Genomic DNA, 16,158 nt, shown 5'->3' with positions numbered 1-16,158 from the left:
AGTGGTGGCACCAAAGCCCAAGCAACCAGGGGCTGTCCGCATCTGTGTGGACATGAGACTGCCGAATGCCACCATAAAGAGGGAACGTCACCTCACGCCCACGCTGGATGATATAGTTGGTGAGCTGCAGGGGGCGAAAGTCTTTTCCAAGCTCGATCTAAGATCTGGGTATCACCAGCTGGAACTCCACCCGGAGTCACGGTACATAACAACATTTACTACCCATGAAGGGCTATATCAATTTAAAAGACTCAGCTTTGGTATCTCGTCAGCGGCGGAAGTCTTCCAGAACGTCATCCGTGGAGCCCTGGTGGGACTAAAAGGTGTCATTAACATGTCAGATGACATCCTGGTCTTTGCCCAGTCGGAATCTGAACACCTGAAGAGGCTGGAACGAGCATTGGAAAGACTCAAGAGTCTAGGGCTGACACTACATCCGAAGAAATGTGAGTTCCTCAAGGACAGAATAGATATCTTCGGGTTTGTATACCATGCAGGAGGCATCTGGCCCGACCCGGAGAAGGTGAGAGACATACGCGAGACGGCCCCTCCAGAGTCACCGGCTGAGATAAGAAGTTTTCTTGGCATGGTGAACTATTGCGGGCGGTTCATTCACGATTTGGCATCACTGTCAGAGCCCTTACGAGCACTGACGAGGAACGATGTTGCATGGGCATGGACCTCCAAGGAACAAAGGGCATTCGCCGAAATCAAGAATGCACTGTCGGGCCAGGAAACCATGGCATACTTTAGCCCAGACAGGGAGTCGGAGATAGTCGTGGATGCCAGCCTGGTGGGGCTGGGTGCAGTGCTAATGCAGGCAGACTCACATGGACTCATGCGCCCGATAGCATATGCCAGCAAGGCGCTCACAGAAACCGAGAAAAGGTACTCGCAGATTGAGCGGGAGCCCCTGGCCATTCTGTGGGGCTGCAAGCACTTTAGGCTGATTAGGTAAGCCTGTGGTTGTAATCACTGATCACAAGCCACTCATTCAGATCATGGCGGGCGCCTCCTCCAAACCACCTCCACGCATCGAACGGTGGATGCTGTCGCTGATTGAGTATGGTGTCAAGTTGCAATATCGCCCGGGCACCCATAACCCAGCAGACTACCTGTCCAGACATCCAGGGGCCGGGCGCCCCCGAGACACCGCTGAGGTGATGGACTGTATTGAGATGGTACACAATGTCGTGGAGGCGGCCCTGCCAGTGGCAACTGTCACGCCAGGAAATTGCTGATACTTCAAAAGAAGACGAGATTTTTTTGGTTATCGAGGAGGCAATGGACAGCGGTGAGTGGAGAGAAGTGCTCTCCAACAATGCCAGACGGGCACTGTGGAAGGTGTGCAACAAGCTTTCGGAAATGGAGGACGGCCTTCTGTTACAAGGCCGTCAGATTGTCATCCCGCGAGCCTTAGTGACCAAGGTGCTACATCTGGCGCACAAGGGACATCAGGGAGCCGCCAAGACTAAGGCGCGCCTAACACTGAAGGTTTGGTTCCCTGACTTGGAGCAAGGGTGGACGAGTTTGTGCGCACATGCATTCCTTTCCAGGCGGCCAGTCCAGCGGAGAGAGGACCACCAATCAGAGCCATGGAGAGGAGTGAGCAGCCCTGGGGCACTGTGCACGCCGACTTTGGCTCCACGGGTCGAGGCATGTACTTTCTGGCGGTTGTGGACCAATGGTTGCGGTACCTACAGGTGGAACTGGTAGAGTCTACGGCCAGCGACCACACCATCTTGGCACTGGAGAAGATGTTTGCCACCCACGGGTTCCCCACGGAGCTATGCTCTGACAATGGCCCGCCGTTCCAGGGACAGCAGTTCGCCAGGTACTTAGAGGAGAGGGGCATCAAACACCGGAGGGTCACCCCGCTCTGGCCTAGAGCGAACAGAGAGGCCGAGCGCTTCATGAGAACGCTCAACACGATCTTCAGAATCTCGCTGGATGGAAGAGGGGAACTGCGTCAGAACCTCTTCGAATTCCTTCGAGAGTATCGGACAACTCCCCATCAGTCCACTGGGGTCGCACCAGCCGAGGCACTATTCAACCGCTGCCCCAGAGGACAGCTGCCAGAGGTAGAGGGGCGCCACCCAGGGGTGATCGACAACAACCAAGTTTGCCTAGAGCGAAGGGTCAAGAACGAGCGGGAGAGTGTACGCCGGAACCTCCAGGAAAAGACTATTGGAGTAGGGGACACTGTACTGGTCTGAAACAGGCCTCCGGAAGGGAAGCTATCCCTCACATGAGGCCCAGCCACTAGGAGTGACCCATGTCAAGGGGTTCATGGTCACGGCGGCCAACGAGAGGAGAACGATCACGAGAAATGTATCCTGCTTCAAGAGGATCGAGGCCGGCCCACCATAAGCACCACCAAGGGCGCCGGAAGAGGTATCCTCCCCAGGACCCCGTCCGGTTGCACCACCGGCAGATGAAGGGCCCCCAGATGTCCCGGGGAAACCAAGACCACCTCGAGAGGAGGGCAGAAGGTACCCGAGCAGGGAGGGGTGCCTACGCCCGTCGAGATTCCAAGACTTCATTATGGACCCGGTCTCTTAGGAGGTCGAGAACTGTTCCCGTGCACTCAGGTTCTGTTTTGTTATGGTTACTGTTTATACATGTTCATTGTTTGGAAAAAAGGAGGGATGTTATGTAGTGCGCAACTGTTGTGAGCATGCGCGAGCCTCGTTCCGGCTCGCGCATGCGTGTGTTCAATAAAGGAGGTCCCAGGAAGGCAGTTGCCGCTGGGACGCCGTACCAGCAACACACATCGCGTGTTTCTCTCCAGAGTGTATGCGTGTATGAGTGTGGGGGCCTGGGGGTCACACACCACCTCCAACACTGCTTACAAGGTGGGTGACTGTTAAGAATTAGGAATTAGGGTCCGTGACGAGGGTATACTTTTAAGTATTTTATTAGAGATTAGGTCAGAGACTATGGTGGCAGCAGGCACCCCCTCTGAAGGTAGGCTCCAACTGACCCATAAGAACTCAACATGAAGAATAACACTCTAAAACAGAATCTTATGACATAACAATGTATATGATACAGAACATCCCAAAGCTTACCATTCTACTACCATTTAACATGTTTATGTGATTACTATTAAGTGAAACACCCCAACAGTGACACCTGCCAAAAACATGGGAGTTGAGAGGTATGCGGCGCGCTCTATATTCGGACAAACCAGCCCTCTACACACGCTAACAAGTACTCTGCCCTTTTGCACAGGATCTAAGCTCTCAAAATGTACTGTTTTAAATGCTAATTCGTTAAGGAACTTACTCATCAATACCGTCATTCTCAAATTCCTGTGTACGTCCCCTCTCAGCCACGATGCTATCTCCAGCATATATACCAATTCTCCCGATTTTAGCTTATTACTCCCGATTTTTTAATCAAAAATGTTGCTAATATGTACTTTCTCCCTCCGAAAATAATTCTAACCCTCAATGTAATCAAATGGGAAAACTGTACTATCCCGCTCGGTTTTACAAAATACTGCTAAATGTTGGTATTTATGCACCAGCTCCTGCCATGATCACGAGGTGCTGGAAGGCGTGGCCTCTTGTGGATTGTGCGTAAGATGTACATTTCCTGAACGTAACTTGTAAATCACGTGACGGACAGGCGGCGGAGCATTGCTAAGGTCCGTTGCTCGCATTTGTGGCGCTAGATAGTCCCGTGCTGGAAAAGGTGTATGGGAGAGAGTGCCTGTGGGAGACTTGGCTATGCGTCTTTTTTTTTTTACCAGTTTTATGTACAGGTATAGATTCCGGATTTCGTTTGAGTTTTAATTACATTAGTCTGAGGGCTGGCTTAATAAACGGTTTCAGGTTTACGCGGCAATTTGTTGACAAATTGAATTTCAGCCCAACAGCTTGTTTTAGGCTGACGTTGAGGACATTCTGTACGTTTCACTGATGGGCGATTTTAAATCACACGCGATCACCTTTGGGGACAAAATTTAGAACTGTCTAGGTTTCAAATCTGGAAGATGTTGTAGTCCACACAAACACGCACACATCTAGTTAGAGAAGTTCGTGTATAGACGGAGTTTAAAATTAAAACAAAAAATAACTATTGGTACTCTGACTTTGTTGCAAGGGTGGAGACATTACTTGTTAATGATTGGTTTGTCCCTCTGCACTCAAAGGTGAAAGATTGGCCCGGCTTTTGATGTAGCACCTCTTTCCCATCTGAGTCCCTGAGTATCATTGCAGAGTGCTACCCTCTTACAGAAGATTCCTTCTTAATTCGGGAGGGCTTCAGACATCCCTAACCAGTGGATGGTTTGGCCACTGCCTTGTTGGATGGAGAGCAGGGAATGGGGTGCAAAATGGCATTGCAGCATGAACGTCATATTCTTTTGTTGGTGTTCATCATGGGTTTGAACAGGTTTGTGGAGACAGCTACTTAATGGTTTCTAAATGGCCCCATCTCCTGTGTGGTACCTTGAGCCATCTCTTCATTTTCGCTCTTCATCAGTGCTGGAAATGGACAAAATGTACTGTGGGAACTCCTCCCCTATAGTATGTGGGGGATTGTCAGCAGTGTGGGTGGGTCTGGGGCCGGATTATCAGTGTGGGACTGAGGGGTGGAGCTAAGTGTCGAATGATGTGTGTGCTATGAATATAGGATGCTGGCTGCTTTGCATAAAAACAAAGTGCATTTTGGGAACATAAGAATGACCAATTTATCAAATGTCTGTACTGGTAATTCAAACATTGATTCCTTCTGAGCATGCCATGCACACTTGGTACAGTGCTCATTTCCTCTGTCAGAATAGGCACTGTGACAGTAAAATATGTGCAAAGCATGAGATATATATATATATATAAGTTGCCTCGTACCACAGTATAAGGCTTTCGGAGAGCACTCCAGAAAACGAACTCACGTGGTGATTCCACACTGGGCCCAGAGTTACAAAAGACCAGCAGTCCTTCAAACGTCCAAAATATTTTTTTAATGAAATGCTATGGACAAAAGAGAAAGTGCGCGGACAACGACGCGTTTCGCGGCAAAGCTAACCGCTTGATCACATTAAGGGTGCTGAAACAAAAGAAGTACATTTAAACCTGTGTGTACTCTATGGTGTACATGGATAGAGCGCCCTGCACAATGATAGCCATTTGCTTGCATGAAATCCGCCATGTTTCAGTGTGTTCTAAACCCCAGTGGGTTGCGTAAAAAACATTAAATTACATAGAATACATTTCTTAGGCATTTGAAATTGGCTGGCAATGTGTCACTTTTCTCAACATGTAAACCACACATATTAAACTTTAAAATGTCCTCTAATTGCACATATTACACTTTTTTGTAATGCTGTGTGTAACGTGTTTGTTTATAGATCTGAAACACGTATGTTTCCGATGTCAAGAATACGCAGACAGGTGGCCAGTAAGTTTCAAGGTGTTGGCTTGTCGCAGTCCTGGTTACTTAGCAATTAATAGTCCTGCAATTCGAAGACGAATGACTGAAAGCTATGTTTCAATATAACTTGTATCATTTGTTGAAATTTCCATACATCAGATTATTTGTAGTCTAGGCTTTCTAGTTAAAGTGCAAGTGCCTTTAGGCTGCTTCTGCAATAAAACTTAATCCAACCTATCACTAATAAAGTGCTAGTGCATCACGGGCAGCATTTTACATATACCACATGTAAAGATGTATAAAGTGCAAGTGCCTATGTGCAAAATCACAATAGTTAACCCCAATGGGTAGTGTGCAAATAGCAATATAACAGCATAAGAATCCTATACAAAGGTGTATAAAGTGCTTAGTGCATTCATAGCCTTAGTGTTGGATCAACAAATTATATCCACACTACCATGTGGATAATGATACAATAAAATACAAGACTGCGACAATGGATAAAACCCAAATTGGAAAAACACACCAAAAAATAATGATATATACTGATCTTATGTGCATTAAAGGAGGGGGACAAGTTTAAAATCACTAGAATAGGATATAACCACAGGTTTAACTAGAGTTCCTAAATTACACAGCAATAAAGTTGCTCACCCTTCATAAGAAATAAGAAAGAAAATGTTTAAAATTAGATAGCTAGAGGTAAAGGGAATCTAAAATTCATTCAATTACTATCATTAAAATATTGAATTGATAGACTCTGAAACCTACAGGCTAATGTGAAAAATAACGGTGGTGTGAACAAAAAATATAGCATAAAAAACCTGTGTGCAATTTAAATAAATAACATAAAGTAATCCCATAAATATCTGTCTGACTGATGGAACTACAAATTATGTTAAACGTGTCCCAAAGAAATGCAAAGAATCGATACGGGAGGTCTCAAAGTAAACACTCAAGACTAAGTACAATGTCTCCTCATCTTAAAGCAAGATAAAAAATACACAATACATAAAACAAATGCAGATAGTTGGTTTAGGTCCCAAGAAAGGTATAGAGTTCCTCATCCAGGTTATGTCCCTTGGGTTTCTTAGTTTCTAAGTCCAAAATTTATTTTGTCTCAGTTTGTCTAAGGAGCAATTCTCGGTTTCCTCCTCTTGGTGCCTTTGGAATGACATGTATCCCAAAGTAGGCGAAACCTTGAAGGTTGCCTCCGTGTGTTTCCTGAAAGTGGAGAGCCATCGGGTACGTAGGATCAATATTCTTGATGGCTCTTATGTGTTGCAGTATCCTCAGTTTTAATTTGCCAATAGTACTACCTACGTACCATTTGTCGCAAGGACAAGTGAGCACATACACAACATACTCAGTTTCACAAGTAATATGAGATTTGATTATCATGTTTTTGTGTAATATTGGATGGAGGTAGTTTTTGGTATTCTTGGCAAATTTGCACGCCTTACATTTCATACACTTCTGGAAGCCGTCTGGTATTGCTCCGAGCCAACTTTGGCCTGTTGAGACAATTTTGGGACTCATATAACTAGATACAAGGTTATCCCAGAATGAGGCAGAGCGTCTAAAGGTGATGTTGATGTTGTTACCCAGAATGCTTCGCAAATGTTCATCTTGTTTCAATATATGCCAATGTTTATGCATTATATGACGTATATTGTTGGAAGCTTTACTATACGTTAAAATTAATCTGGTGTCTCCTGTTTCCAAACTAGTAACTGTTGGGACTTTGGGCATCAGCAAGATAGAGCGATCTTTTTCTCGTGCCTTGTTGTACGCTCTTTCCAGCACTTTCTTAGGATAGCCCCTTTGTAGGAACTTTAAGGCCATACTTCCACATTCTTTTTCGAAGGTTTCAAGTTCGGAACAGTTACGTCTTATGCGAATGAATTCGCCGTAAGGTATGCTCCACTTCAGAGCTGTGAGGTGGTTGCTTATGGCATGAAGTGGTACGTTTGAGCTAGTGGGTTTGCGGTACAGTTCTGTTACTAGTTCACCTTCTGCCACAATAACAAGAATATCTAAGTAGACGATAGCAGTCTTGCTATGGGACTCGGTGAACTGTAGATCAAATTCATTAATATTAAGTAATCTGAGACACTCCAACCATTCAATAGTAGACCCATCCCAGATGATAAACAGGTCATCTATGTAACATAACCAAAGTACAACCTTATCTGTCTTTTCAGCATTAATGGATGTCCAAACTTTAAACTTCTCCCACCAGCCCATAGTGAGATTGGCATATGAAGGAGCAAACGTAGTTCCCATAGCTGTACCTTGCAACTGGTTGTAGAAGTTCTTATTAAACAAACAGCTGTTATTTGTCAAGCATAGGTTGATCATTTCCAGAATCATCTTGCCATGTTCTAAATAGTTGAGTGATCTGGTTTTTAGAAAGTAATCACATGATTTAAGGCCATCTGTATGCTTGATGGATGTGTATAAAGAAACCAAATCAAGTGTGGCTAGTATGTATGACTTTTCCCACGGTATCCCATACATTTTTTTGAGGAAGTCTTTAGTATCGCATAGATATGATGGTAAAGTGGTGACAAATTGAATTAGGGTTTCATCCACTAATTTTGATATGTTTTCAAGTAGTGCACCACATAGCGTAACTATCGGCCTCCCTGGTGGTTTAGTTTTATTCTTATGCACCTTGGGTAGGAAATAAATAGTAGGCATCACCGGAAATTGCAGATGTAGGTATTTACACATGTCCTCATCGAGCAAGCCTTTCTCTTTCCATTTGGTGAGCAGATCAAAAAGTTTATTGTTCATCTCTGCTGTAGGATCTGTGGCCAATAGCTTGTATCAGTCAATGTCCTTAAGTTGTCTATTGGCCTCGCAAATGTAATCTTGCCGATTCATAATGACTTATGTTAGTGCCCTTGTCTGAGGGTTTAATAACAGTCATCCATTCTGCATAGATTAGACAAGATCTCCTGCTCACGACGTGTGAGATTATCTTTCATATTCATTTTCTTATTCCTGAATTTTTTCAGGTCACTTATAACCAGATCTTGAAAAGCCTCAACATGCCCTCCTGGGTTGAACATCGGATTGAAGCGTGATTGTAATTTAAGTTTACTTTTGCTGGGCCAATCAGTTTGTCTGTTCATTAGTTCCCATTGTGGGTCACTAATGTCTTCATTGTCTTGCCATTCCGATTCGAGGTGGATGAGGTCACGCAATATATGTGAATCCTCAATTGTCACAGGGGTGTAACCACCCAGAGGCTCATCTTTTTTAGGTATGGGTGGATTGATGGCAAAAACCTTTTCAACCGGATTTTACGCATATATTTATCAAAGTCAATTCAGCTTTGGACGGTTTCATTGTTTGAGTTTGGGCTGTTGAGCAAAGGACGATTTTCCGATGCAGTCTGTGAAGTAGTTGCTTATCACGGCTGAGCTGCATGCATAGAAACACTGTGTCTGGCACTCTGTGTGCAGCTGAGTGGCGATATGCAACGAGTGCCGTAGCCGCTCCCTCATACCCCACAAGCTGAGGAAGCTCCCTGCCCCTGACTTTTACTCACAGCAGTTCCCTGACCACTGTGTCTGAGACACAGCGAGATTCGCATCAGTTTCGAGACTTGCAGCAGTTTTCTGAATGCTGTGTCTCAGACACGGAGAGCTTCCTCAACTTGGGCGGGTTTGGGCCTCGTGTTTACATGGAACAGCGCTCCGGCAAGACAGTTTTTGCCAGAGCGCAGCTCTGTCTTGTTCCGGGCCAATTCCTCTCTTATGCTGCTGCTTCTGCCATGTACATTTGTTCTTCCTGTTATAACTTTGGTTCTACAAGTCACAGCATGCAAAGTGAAAAGCCATGACTGGCTCAAGGTATCATGCATGACCTGGGGCTCCTTGGCAGTTATACTACTGGCTTTTAGGCTATAAATATCCCAGAAGTGGTCAGCAGTAACAGACGTGTGTCATCACTGATATGGGCTTGTTACAAGTGAAATGTAAAATGTTAACGTCAGAGAACATGAAACAAAGACACTGGCTGTTTTCAGCTTTGGTAGTCGCTTTCATTATTTCGACATGTGGGAAGATAGCTCCAGATCTATAGGAACAAGCAAAGCTGCTGCAGAAGTGTGGGGCTTTGCTTCTGGCAGCTTCTCCACATGCCACATCATCCTGTGCACTCATTGCCACAAACTTCTGTTAGCAAACAACGAGAAGGGGAACAATTCAATCTGTAAAATCCACTCTGGCAATGGGCAGGAACAAGATGGAGCGGCGCTCTGACAAAACTTTACGGAGTGCAGCCCTGTCCCCAGACCCAGGGGCTAGCGCAGGACGCTCGCAGATCCGCTCTGAAGCAGAGTTAAGGAACGGACTAGCATCCTGCGCTTCAAACACACCGCTTTTATAAGTCTCGGCAGAGATGCAGAATCTTCTAAAAGTGGTCTGCTCGTCTGTGCCATAACTCTGCTTCAGAACTGATCTGTCCCAAGACCCATGGGCTAAGCAAGACATTCACAGATCCGTTCTGAAGTCTAGTTGTTGCATGCACAAGCAATCCATGTTTCAACAAGCAGATGGCTTAGGCACGGGAACTTCATGTTCCTATTGAGTGACGTGGCACTTCCCAATTGGGCAATTTCCATGCAAGCCGGTGTGGCTCGGAATTCCAATAAAAGGCCCAGAAACTGCCCAATGAGAAGGGTAGCCGCGTGACAGCCCCAGGTCACTGTACCGGGCAGAGCTCTGTGGTGCTTCCTCTCATTACGGGAGTGACGTGTTGAGCGCTTTGCTGCACACACAAGTCATCCCATCCTCGCCCTGCCACACCTGACAAACGCAGAATGGGCACCCATGAAATTCCCTGATCGTCCATCCCTCTCCCCGCCTCCTCACCTCCACTCACTCCTTACCTGAAAAAACAGGTTGTTCCTGGCATGCGCGACCTGGCCATTGGCTCCCCAGCAGCCGCTGCACATCATCCTCACTTGGCCGCATCCGTAGCCTGGCCTTGACTTTGTCTCCCTGGGACGCCACTTTATTTCTTTGGTGGCGGCCCAGGTAGAAGGAGGTAGGCCACGCCCCTCAGTAATTTACTTAGTGCCCTACTGGCAGTCCAGTCCCTGCAACCACACAAGGCAGACTGCCTGTCCCCTTTTTTAATTAAAAAATATAGGTTTTTGGAATGAAAGCTATTATATTCTGGTTCATAAAGCTGTGTTTTTATTTTTTAGGGCAGACAGTCTGCCTTTGGAGGTTGCAGGAAACTGGCCTAGCATTTTGGATCATAACATAATAGCCCTATAGTACCCACCTTCATGCTGTACCTGGAGTTATGGGCCCATAAGCCTTATTAAACGCCCTCTGTACACCCATGCTTTTAACCTAGTCTTCGGGGGGGGGGGGGGGGCATAAGTCCCAGTACAGCCCTTGGGCTAGGTCTTTATTACCCTTGGAATGTTCATTTAGTGTTCTCATTGGACAATCTGTGGGTTATAAGAACCAGTATAGCCCAAAGAATGGGTTGTATAACCTGCTGATTGTTCAGAAAGCTACATTCATTGCCACTGGCAGCATTGCATGTTGCATGCAGGGAATGGGCTGTGACGGCCAAGGTGGATTTATGTATTAGGTCTTCCTGGGTAGTTGCAGGGAATTGGCTGAGGGGTGTTTCATACTTTCAAAGGTGATGGAGATTATAATATCTTTATAGACCACAATCCTCGTCCGTGTTGGGAGCTATGGGCCCATAGACCTTGTTAAGCGTTCTTGCTGTTTCATTCTTTTTACTCAGGTTTCAGAGTCCATAACAGCAGGTATGGCCTGCGGATCGGGATTCCAGGATGCTTAATAAATGCCCTGGAGAGCTACGGCAATATTGCTTAATAATTGCAATTGAAGTTGGCTAATGCCTTCTCAGCATCACGGCTCCTCATTTCCAGGGTCTCCTTTCCCTTTCTTGTGATTTATTAATTTGAAAGCCAAGAGGATTCACTCGGTTGTGATTAGTAACAAAATAATTGGCAAAAAACATCAGGACCAGGAGGATTCTGAGGTTTTAGGTATTTGGTATACTTCATTCCCTGTAATCATTCTATTCAAACCTCTTCATTAATATATTGTCCTCTGATGTGAGTGCTGAGCTGTCGAGGGTACTATGGAATTTGGTGAAAATATTATTTCAGTTTGACAATACTTTCATCCTTCCAAGCAGCCCAGAAAACAAAATGTGATCTTGTACAGCAATGACATCATATTGGAGTTGCAGGTCTTCCAGCATTTGATTCTGTACATCTGAAAACATGAGGCGGCAGGTGCTGGTTTGGGGGTTCACTCGGTGTCTTGGAGAAATATTATTTTTAGGTTTGTAAAGGAACGTACCACAGCCTTATTGAGAGAGTAGACCATTGTATGTCTCATAAGGAGGCTTAACATTCTGATTATGCATCTTATTTGTTTTTTTTGAAAATTAGGTTTTATTGGAATTTTACAGTTATGACATAATTCAAAAAATAATGCAAACATCCATATATATCAAGGTGAGGTCACAACTCTCCCGCCCCCCCCCATCCCACGCCATGGTTTAATGGTAGCTAACAACAACAGAGTCCAGCACATCATCTGAGGATACAATGCGAGCATAGGGTTGCTTCTGAAAGAGAAACAGTGCTCAGAAAATAAGGTCCAACATATAAGAGTCGCATGTCTTGCAACAATCGATCTCCTCCCACTCCAAAGGGGTAGCCCCAATCGTGTTGTTCCCATCAAGAGAACCGTCTGAGATGGTTACTCGTGCCTCAGGCTGTCTTCCCGTATTTGTCAAGAAATGGCAGCCATAGGGCCTCGATGTTAGATTTGGATTCATTGATCAGGTGGGTCAAATACTCCATATCGTAGATTGCTTGTGTTTTCGCTACCCACTCCCCCTCCCCCGGAGGTCGGGGTGATTTCCATTTCTGGGCCCAGCAGCATCTAGCCGCGACTAGCATGACCTGCAACATGTAGTCGTTTTTCACCTTGGGGCCTGTGTTCAGGCCTCTGTAACTAAGTTTCGAATCTACTTGTTTTGCTGCGCCCGACTGCCCACGGGCTTGGAGCGCATTAATAAATAAATAAACAAACAAACAAACAAACCAGCCAGGGGGACAGAGTTCTCACCAATCCGTCCACTCCCCTTATCCATGACAGGACCTCACTCCAATAGGTTTGTGCCACCTGGCACTTCTACCACATATGGACATAGTCTCCCTTTTCAAAATGGCATTTCCAGCAGTGGGGGTCGTAGCCTTTTCTCATTCTGGCTATCCTTTGTGGGGGGTAGTGCCATCTGTGTATCAACTTCAGGGCCTGGTGGCGGTATTTGGGTGCAGTTGTGGAGCGGTGTGCCTGCCTACAGATCTTGGTCCATCTCTTTTCCGTTATAGGGGTGCTCATTGTACTTGGGAAGATGGGGGGCCCCGTGGGGTAGAGAACAGCAGGAAGCCATGAAGCTGCAATATCACCCCCTTAGTGCCTTGGTGCGTTATGAGGAATTTCTCAAAATCTGTTAGGTCCCGCCTAAGTGTGTCTCCCCATCTGCTCTCGGTAAGGGAACCCTTGAGCTGTAGATATCGAAAGGGGGAGAGGTCAGGGAGGCCCAGGGCATCCTTCAAGTCACCTAGAGAAATAAACACCCCATCCACCCAGAGCTGTCCGGCCCTACATAGACCCACCTCATACCATTGCTGGAAGGCTAGTGGTTCGTTGATCCCTTCCCAAAGTGGTGGGGCCCAGATGCAGCTCAAAGGTGAGGGCCACGTTGTGATCCATCTCAGGTAACCCCCTTCCTTCCAAATAGACCACAGCACTCCCAACACTGGGTGTTTCAGAACCCTTCTTGGAATGGATGTCTTGGGGACCCATAGCCATTCGTCCAATGTGACCGGCGAGAAGAGTGTGTTGTCTAACGTTACCCATTGTTTCTTTGGGCCAGTCATCAAGTGGTCAACAAGGACGTGCAATTGTGACGCTTTATAGTAGGTGTCAAGATCGGGAAAACCCACCCTCATCTTTGGGTCTTGTGAGAGTGTCGTAGGCGATTGTATGGGATTTACCGGCCCACAGATAATGGAGAAGGCCCAGTTTGATCTCCAGGAGGAATGGGTTTGGTATCTGGGTTGGCAGCATTTGGAACTGGTACAACAATTTGGGGAGGATTACTATTTTGATGGAGTTGAGGCGAGCCATCCATGAGAGGCCGGATTTCGACCAACGTCCCAGGTTGTGTTTGATCGACCTCCATAGGGGCGGGTAGTTTGCTATGAAGAGATCCCCTAAATCTGGTGGAATTTGGATCCCCAGGTGGGAGAAATCCCTCTGTACGTTTAAAAAATGGAAGGTTGCCGATATATTGTCTCTCTGTCTCGTTGAGCTGGCCTGCCGGGAATGCCACTGATTTATCTACGTTGACCCTGTAGCCTGCCAGGGAACCAAATCTCTCCAGACTATTCAACACCTCTGGGACAGATTGGAATGGTTTAGAGAGGTACAGGAGGACATCATCGGCAAACAGGGTTATTTTGTAATCAGTTCCCCCCATCTTAACACCCTGGATCTGATCGTTGGTCCTGATTGCTATAGCCCGCGGTTCCATCACCAGGGCGTATGTGAGGGGGGACAATGGGCATCCTTGTCTTGTGCCTCTCTCTAAAGGAAAGGACTCTGACTCTCTTCCATTGACCACCACTTTAGCGGAAGGGCGGGAGTAGAGGGCCGTCATCCATCCCCACCACCTGGGTCCCATCCCCAAGGACGATAGAACCCATCCATGAAGGCCCAGCTCACCCTGTCGAATGCCTTCTCCGCGTCTAGAGACAGGAGAAGGGCACCATCGGATTTCACTCCATTTGAGCTCAATATGTGCAGGGTTTTGCGCATACTATCCACTCCTTGTCTATTTACTACGAAGCCTACCTGATCGGGGTGAATCAGCCGGGGGAGACACCGTTCTAGGCGTGTCGCCAGGATCCTGGTGAAGATCCTGGCGTCTGTGTTCAGGAGCGAGATGGGCCTATGTGAGCCACACTCCGCTGGGTCTCTGCCCGGCTTAGGGATAACTGTGATTATAGCCTGCAGGAATGTCGGTGGAATGGTTTCTAAGGTCTTGATGTGGTTAAATAATTTGATCAGCGGTTGGGTTAGTTCGGACTGGAATTGTTTATAGAAATCCGCTGTGTACCCGTCTTCCCCCGGGGTCTTGCCTATTTTAAGCTTTTTGATGGCCTCCTCCACCTCCTCCTCCGTTATCTCCTTGTCCAGTGTCTCTCTCTCTGGGTCTGTGAGCTTGGGGAGGGGGTGGTCATCAAGATATTTTTGAATTTCATCCAGTGATTGACCCTCTTGTTTGGTATAGAGGGCCCTAAAAAAGGTTGCGAATGATTTTGCTATATGTTCAGTTTTTATCTGGGTGTTACCCGCCCCGTCCCTGACCTTTTCTATGTGTCTGTCCGCCCTATTTCCCCTCAGCCTGTGCGCCAGAAGAGTCACAACCCTGTCGCCCCTCTCGTAGTATCTCTGCTTCGTGTATCTCATTTTTTAACTACCTCTCCAATCAGGATTGTATGCAGAGCCTGTCTCTTCTCTCTCATTTCACTCAGGAGGTTTTTGCGGTCTATGTTTCCCTTGGTGAGCTGTGCCCTCTTGGCCCGCAGGTCTTCCCGGAGTCTGGATTCTATCAGTTCCCTCTCTCGCTTCTTGCTTGCACCCTCTGCAATGAGGAGACCCCTGAAGGTGGCCTTCGCTGCCTCCCAGACTGAGACCATTGGGACCTCCCCTGTGTCGTTTGATAGGAAGAAGGCCTTCATTTCGTTCCTAAGGAATTCCCTAAACACCTGGTCCATCACAAGGGTATCGTTACAGCGCCAAGTACGTGATTTCACGGTGGCTTGCAACCGCCATTCCATAACGAGGAGCTCATGATCTGACCAGGTCACAGACTCAACCGTAGGTTCCCCAACCTCTTCCCCCCCCTCCCTCCTCCGAGACCAGCAGTAAGTCAATTCTAGTGTAAGTTTGGTGGGGAGGGGAGAGGAACGTGTAACCCCCAGGGGTCTGCCAGCATTTGCGCCATACATCAACCCAGTAGTATTCTTGTAGGAGGTCCCTCAAGCGAGATTGTCTTTTGTGGGAGCTCTTGGTCCCGTCCCTTTGGCTGACCACCAGTCCAGATGGGTGTCTGTAATGAGATTGAAGTCTCCGCCCAGGATTGTGGCTCCCTCGGCCCACCCGTCCATGACCTCAAAGACCTTGCGAATAAACTTGACTTGGCCGGCGTTGGGTGCGTATATTGTGGCTAGTGTGACTCGTGTACCCTGGGCTAACCCCTTGATCGCCAGAAATCTGCCTCCAAAGCCCCTCTTCGTCTCTACATCGGTGAGGTGCAGCGATTTACCCAAGAGGATACCCACTCCCTCCTTCTTAGAGGATTTGTGCGAGGCCCAGAAGTTTCTGCCTATCTCCTTTCCCTTAATCGTTGACTCGGCCCCCCTTCTATAGTGGGTTTCTTATAGGAAGAGGGCCAGTAATTTCTGTTTGCGGAATAAGTTACTCGTGAGAGACCGCTTGTCCCGCGAGTTTAGACCCTTAACGTTGAGCGTACCGATCCGACCTTCAACCATGGTCGTCGCTATCCATGCCCTGTGAAACCTCAGTGAGTGCCCCCGTTATCATCTGTTGGGTTGGACCCCAGAACCATGGCGTGGCGTTCCCTATTTCTTTCCCCTTCCTCCTCCCCGGTTCCCCATTTCCCTTA

At 47.0% G+C, this 16,158-nt stretch overlaps 1 protein-coding gene across 4 annotated transcripts in view; it reads left to right on the top strand.

Annotated features, from left to right (window-relative positions):
• The first annotated feature begins 3,575 nt into the window (after window positions 1-3,575).
• TMCO6 (transmembrane and coiled-coil domains 6) overlaps window positions 3,576-16,158 on the top strand; it is a 459,096-nt gene continuing 446,513 nt past the window's right edge. Inside the window, exon 1 of one of the 4 annotated variants that reach the window (XM_069654232.1) lies at window positions 3,576-3,652. The gene's annotated coding sequence lies outside the window, so the exon portion shown is untranslated. Of the gene's footprint in view, window positions 3,770-6,515; window positions 6,625-16,158 lie in introns of those variants that run through there. The other 3 variants (XM_069654231.1, XM_069654234.1, XM_069654233.1) reach the window with 3 other exon arrangements.

Source organism: Ambystoma mexicanum, chromosome 3q (genome assembly GCF_040938575.1).
Source record: "Ambystoma mexicanum isolate Mex_15411 chromosome 3q, UKY_AmexF1_1, whole genome shotgun sequence".
Taxonomy (NCBI): domain Eukaryota; kingdom Metazoa; phylum Chordata; class Amphibia; order Caudata; family Ambystomatidae; genus Ambystoma; species Ambystoma mexicanum.
The sequence above is the reverse complement of the archived record's forward strand: the minus strand, read 5'-3'. Positions and strand labels throughout refer to the sequence as shown.